Source organism: Vulpes vulpes, chromosome 16 (assembly GCF_048418805.1).
Source record: "Vulpes vulpes isolate BD-2025 chromosome 16, VulVul3, whole genome shotgun sequence".
Taxonomy (NCBI): Eukaryota; Metazoa; Chordata; class Mammalia; order Carnivora; family Canidae; genus Vulpes; species Vulpes vulpes.
Window position 1 is genome coordinate 29,938,360 of NC_132795.1, and position 6,216 is coordinate 29,944,575.

Genomic DNA, 6,216 nt, shown 5'->3' on the forward strand with positions numbered 1-6,216 from the left:
CCGCCGCAGGGAGCACCCCGCCCGCCGAGGCCCCCTCCCCGCGCGGCCCGGCTCACCTGCTGCGGGCGGCGCCGGCGCTCAACTGCGCGGGGTGCGGGGCGCCTTCTGCCCCTGGCGCGGGGCGGCGGCTGCCGGGGCGGCGCGCATCATCTCGGGCTCGGCGCGGCTGCGGCGGGCAGGGCGGGCAGGGCGGGCGGGGCGGTACCGACTGGGCAACCCGCGGCGGCCGTCTCCCCTCTGTCTACGCGGCCCGGTGCCTCCGCCGCCCGCCGCCGGCTGCGCCCGCGTCGAGACCGAGCGCCGAGGATCCGCCGCCAGGTGCAGCGCTCCGCCTCCTGCGGCGGCGGATGCGTCGGGGCCGCTCCTCCCGGCCTCCCGCCCGCCCCGGGGCCCCCGGGCCTGCCCCGCGGAGACGCGCGGAGGAGCGGAAAGCGCCGGGCGCCCTCCCCAAGCTGGCGGCGCGGGCCCGGCTCACGGGGAGGGAGGCGCGTGGGGGGCGCCCGCTGGCGGGTCGTCTGCGTCCCCCGCCCCCGTCACCCTGCCCGGCGCGGTACCTCGGGGCCGCCTGCGCAGACGCGGCCGACCGCCCTCACCGGCTGCAGGGGGGGAGGGTAGCTGCGGGAGGGGGGGCGCCGAGGCCGGAGCAGCCTCGCATGTGGGAAGGTGCTGGCGAATGTGCGCGTGAGCGCGGGTGGCGCCCCCGGAGCGCAATGGGCGTCATCCTTCTGGTCAGACGCGAAGTGGGGGCGGGGTGCGGGGGCTGCAAGGTGGCCTTCCCTAGGTGCAGCAACGACTCACAGGGACATTCCCGCGCGGATGAGACGCCAAGGCCCGCTTGCTGTCAGCGTAGTCCTCGAGGTGCAGGTGCCACCCCATATGACAACGGACAGAACCAAGGCTGCGACTTGCTGTGGCCTATCCACTATTACTAATGAAAGGGAGACAAGTCTTTATCTCTAGGACTTAGGCTCCTAACCACGAAATCCTACTGACAATTCCACAGGCCCTGGAAGCGTTAGGATTTGACACCCCTCTTTAGGAAGAATGAAACAAAATCACAAAGTCCCTGTAGCCCCCCGAAGCCCAGGAAGGGCCCAGAATCTTAGGTTACCTTAGCCTCACGGTAAGTCCAGCTGCAATACTTTTGTACAAAAGCAAGACGAAGGCAGCGAATGCTAAAACGTCAAATGAAAGCGATGAAGGTGGGCTGTCAGAGAATGAGGTTTTGGTCGTGTGGCTTCCTGCTGCATTACTGGAACTGACCGCTCGCAAACTACCCAGTGGGTGGCTATCTTATAGAATCCTCATTCTTTCCTGTTCAACTATTAAAGAAGCAACCTAAAAAAAAGAAGAAAGTGAACAGACTGTAGACCTAATATGGCTTAAGCTCCCTCCTACATATGGAAGGAGGGGAAGGGGAGCAGGAGAAACTGGATGCTGCTCCTGCATCGCCCTACTCCCGAGTGTGGTGCTCAGCTTCCAAGCAGACAGCCAGGCAGGCTCTCCCGGGGGGCACTGCAGAGAAAGATGCACAAACAAAATTAAGATGTTGAAATCACTTGCTTTTTGAATCATTTTACAACACAGGGTAAGAAACCAGGGAAAAGTGAAATAAGTCAATCAGAGAAGTACAAATATTATATGTTCTCATTCATTTGGGAAATATAAGAATTAGTGAAAGAGAATAAAGGAAAAGGAGTGAAAATATCAGGGTGACAAAACATGAGACACACCTAACTGTGAAACGAACAAGGGGTAGTGGAAAGGGAGGTGGGCGGGGGGTTGGGGTGACTGGGTGATAGGCAGGGGGGGGGGGCACTTGGCCGGATGAGCACTGGGTGTTATGCTATATGTTGGCAAATTGAATTCCAATTAAAAAAAATTAAAAAAAAAAAAAAAGCCAGGGGGAAAAGTGAGGGTAGATGAACACAGGATAGGGTGCAAACATTCAGGTGCTCTGTTGTTTCTATTCTAAAAACAAGAATTACCCAGCCTTCACTTTTTCCTTTTCTTCCTTTCCTTCTTCATCTGTACTGTCTTTTAGTCTAAAGGTATCAAGATTTTTTCAAAATCAGGTCCTTAGCAAACTACCTCCCACTGGCTAAATCTAAAGATGTGGAAGTTTTATAAATAAAGTTTTTCAAAAACAGGAAAAAAAAGGATAAGATACAAGTAGGTGGTGTATGTTATGAAATATGAATACAACCTGTGCCCTCCTGCCCCACCCCCGGCTCTTCTTGATTCAGCCTTCCTTGGGTCGTTGGGCTGGGTGCAAGGACCGGAACCCAGGTGGGACGGGGAGGGGCCTTGACAGACCGTGCCAGGTGCCAGGGACAAGGAATGCTTTCTCAACGGAGTCCAGGCACAGATGCGCGGAGCCCAGGTCCAGCTCACCCGTTACCCTGGTGAGGAGCTTGGGTGTGGTGGGCATTTCTCAGGCAAAGAACGAATGGAAGCTTTGTAGGTGTCACCCGAGAGTAGCCACTGTAACCTTTGAATAGGTTCATGATTCTCATGGGCTTCGCGAACATTTACGCACGAAGAGTATTTGGTGCACACTCGGACTTCTCAGCCCTTCCTGTGCAGTCGGCTCCCGTGCGCACGCACTATCACTGTAGGTCGCAGACTATTCGCTTCTACTTTAACCTCCTATTTCCTCCTTATACTGTTTGTTTCTCTTATTTCCCTTAGCAGAACGTGTCTTTCTTAAACGACCGAACAAAGACGTCGCGGTATGTAACGACGGTGGTCGCAGAAGCAGCTGGACACTTCACGGGACTTACCTGTGCCAGGGCCTTTCACATATTCATTCTCGCAACAGCCCCGTACCAGTGGGTGCTGTTACTCTCCCATTCGACGGATGCGAACACGGCTGCGTGTGAAAGGTAAGCAGCTTGCAGGGTCACCTCGCTCAGCGGCAGCAAGATCCGCGTTCAGACTAAGGAAGCGTGGCGTCAGGACCGCCCGTGGACCAGCCCCTTCCATATTCCCATATGGGGGCTTAGAGATTTTACTTTTTATAAAGAAAAATTATTTATTCGTGAGACACAGAGAGGCAGAGACCCAGGCAGAGAGAGGAGCAGGCTCCTACGGGGAGCCCGACGCGGGACTCGATCCCGGGACCCCCGGTCACGCCCTGGGCCAAAGGGAGCCCCCTTGAAAGTCTCTCTTCCTCTGACTTGTGACGCTCGAGCCTGGGGTCTTCGTCGCCCCTCTGACCTCTGTAGGCTTCCCTTGGCCTCGGTCCGGGGCCTTGCTTGCTTCTAGCAGCTCCTCTGCTCTCTGCCCTCCTCCTCGGCCATCGCAGGTCGCCTCCCTCGGGCCGCTTCCCTTCAGGGCCGTTGGGGTCCGCAGTGTGTGCGTGGTGTGCGCGCAGTGTGCGCATGGTGTGCGTGAGGTGTGCGCGTGCGCGTGCGCGGAGTCTGTGCGGTGTCCAGCTGTCCAGCACGTTGTCCCCGGGCCGGAGCACGTGGACCTGCGGCAGCTCTGACCCCTCGGTCGGCCCCTCCGCCCCTCGGACGCGCCCCTCCCTCTCTCCGTCGCCTCCTCCCCCACCCGGTCGCGCCCTCTCCCACTCCCCTCCCCCACTCCGTCGCCCAGCCCCCACACCCGGTCGCCGGCGGCCCGCTGAGCACACAAGGCCCTCCCGAGGCCCGGCTCAGCCTCTCCGCTGAGAGCCCTTCCGGCCGCGCGTCCCCGGGACGCAGGCCCCTGGAGTCCGGCTTTCGGGGTGCAGAGTCCGTCGGGGGCCGCCCTCGGCCGCGGCCTCTTCGCTCCCCGTGATGCCGCCGCCTCAGGGCCGCCTTCCCTGTGGTACCCGGAGGCCTCCCCGCGGCCGCACGCTGCCGCCCAACCCCGGGCGCCCCTGGGTGCGCTGCTGGCGGCCTGCACCCGCCGCCCCCGGGCCGCCACAGCCACTCACGGTTCTGCAGCGCCTCAGGCCCCCAAGCCGCTCCTCCCCGGAGGGCCCGGGAGCCGGCGGTCGCGCCTCTCGGCGAGCCCCACGTCCACGCGGCGCATTCACCCGCGCACGCGCACCGCACCGCGCACGCCGCACGCACACCACGCACACCGCACGCACTCCGCGCGCACACCGCACACTCCGCACGCACACCACGCACTCCGCGCGCACACCGCGCACTCCACACGCACACCGCACGCACTCCACTAGCACACCACGCACTCCGCGCGCACACCACGCACACTGCACGCACACCGCACGCACTCCGCGCGCACACCACGCACTCCGCACGCACTCCGCACGCACTCCGCACGCACACCACGCACTCTGCACGCACACCACGCACACACTCCGCGCGCACGCCGCGCACTCTGCACGCACACCATACTCACACCGCACAGACTCCGCGCACGCGCACACCGCACGCACACCATGCGCACACTGCGCGCACACCACGCACACACTCCGCGCGCACGCCGCACGCACGCCGCACGCACACCACGCACACACTCCGCGCGCACCCCGCGTACGCTCACGGCGCTGCTACTATGAAAGTGCAAGCGAACAGGTGCGGGGCGCTCCAGCAGCCTGAGCCTTCCCCGTGACGCGTCCCTGAGCTGGACGGGGAACTGGCCTAGGTGAGAAGGGGGGGCAAACCCCAAGCTCCTGAGTCGGTGGCCTCATATGGGGGATGGAAAGGGCGCGAGGGCGGCGATAGAGGTTTGTTGAATGAATAGTTGACAGTATACGGCTGAGCTCTGGAGTAACTGCGAGCCGGTTCCCTTGAGCCCCCTCCTCCACCCCCTCTTCCACCCCCTCTTCCCTGGGCGTTGCCCTCCTGGAGAAAGTGCCACTTTGACCAGATTCAAAAGACCGTTTAATTGTAAACAGGAGGGCAGAAGGCAAACTTACGGAAATCCTTTATTCTGGTATCTCTTCTCTTCTCCGCAGTTTTCCGGGGGGACGAGCATATCAACTAATAATACTGTGGTCTCCTTTCCAATATTCATTATCTATGTTTCAAAATATGGTTACGTTGGCAAAACAATGATAAATATTCGTGATGATTGATAGTCGTTCCCTTGTGTTATTACTTTTTATTTTTTTATTTTTATTTTTTTTCCCCATGAGTGCCCCTCTTGCTTCGCCACTGAATAAGACTAGCTGGTGCTTTGAGGGAGATAATTCACTAGGTTACTAAAGTACCACTCTATACATTTAGCAAGTGTAAATAAGAACTTTTGATGTAATAAGGGTTTAAAAAATTAAGAATAGGTGTTTTAGTGTGATTTTCTTCATGTATTTTCCTAAAATGTTTTCTTGTCCATTCGCAGTCCAGTTCCACAGCATCATCATCATCATCTGTTTATTGGATAACAGTAAGTCCGCTGGCGTGTAGTGTAGTTAACCCCCAGATATATAAGGAAGAATAAAATCAGGTCCCTTCCATCAAAAGGCTTGTGACCTGCTAAGAGAGACAGGGCTATAAATAAATGGATAATAGAAGGTAGCATATGCTATGAGCCACACACAGATTAACTTTTCAGAAATATCACTTCCATCATGTTCCTCCCCTATTTAGAAAAATTCATGGGATGTCTGGGTGGCTCAGTGGTTGAGCGGCTTCTTTGCCTCAGGTCATGACCCCAGGGCCCCAGGATGGAGTCCCGCATCGAGGTCCCCGCAGGGAGCCTGCTTCTCCCTCTGCCTGTGTCTCTGCCTCTCTCTCTGGGTCTCTCCTGAAGAAATAAATAAAATCTGTCTAAAAATTCATTAGATTTTTATGGCTTAATGCCTAAAGTTCCAAAGTTTTCACCACTTTCAAACACTAAGTCTTGCCAATTTTATCTCCTCGGCACTTCTGTAAGATGATGCATCCTACCCTCCTCTACACACGCTGCCCTAAGGTCTTCATGAGAAGGTGTCCAATAGGGCCTCCCCGTCTGCAAGGAGATCCCAGAGAGAGCCAATACAGACCAAGGCACTTACTATGGATCACAGATATGTAATTTTTAAAAATATACTTCTTCACCTTTAACACTTAGAGTATGATATGTAGAACAGTAGAGAAATCATAAGGGGGAAAATTCAATAAGTTATAATAAATTTGATAAAACCTGTGTAATCACCACAACAGCAAGATGTTGAATATTACCAATCCCCCAGAAGGTTCCCTTATGACCCTAACTAGTTACTCCTCTTCCCTTCTCCCAAAAGATAAGCATCATTGGAGCTTTGTAAACTCACAGATTAGT

The 6,216-nt window shown here is 56.9% G+C and overlaps 1 protein-coding gene across 8 annotated transcripts in view; it reads right to left on the reverse strand.

Moving 5' to 3' along the window:
- The window catches only part of MFSD6 (major facilitator superfamily domain containing 6), a 70,405-nt gene extending 66,377 nt beyond the window's left edge, over positions 1 to 4,028 (reverse strand). For 2 of the 8 annotated variants that reach the window (XM_072741139.1, XM_072741147.1), the window contains exon 1: positions 57 to 435. The gene's annotated coding sequence lies outside the window, so the exon portion shown is untranslated. Of the gene's footprint in view, positions 1 to 56; positions 436 to 554; positions 690 to 1,111; positions 1,900 to 2,783; positions 3,356 to 3,922 lie in introns of those variants that run through there. The other 6 variants (XM_072741144.1, XM_072741143.1, XM_072741148.1 and 3 more) reach the window with 6 other exon arrangements.
- Positions 4,029 to 6,216: the final 2,188 nt, after the last annotated feature.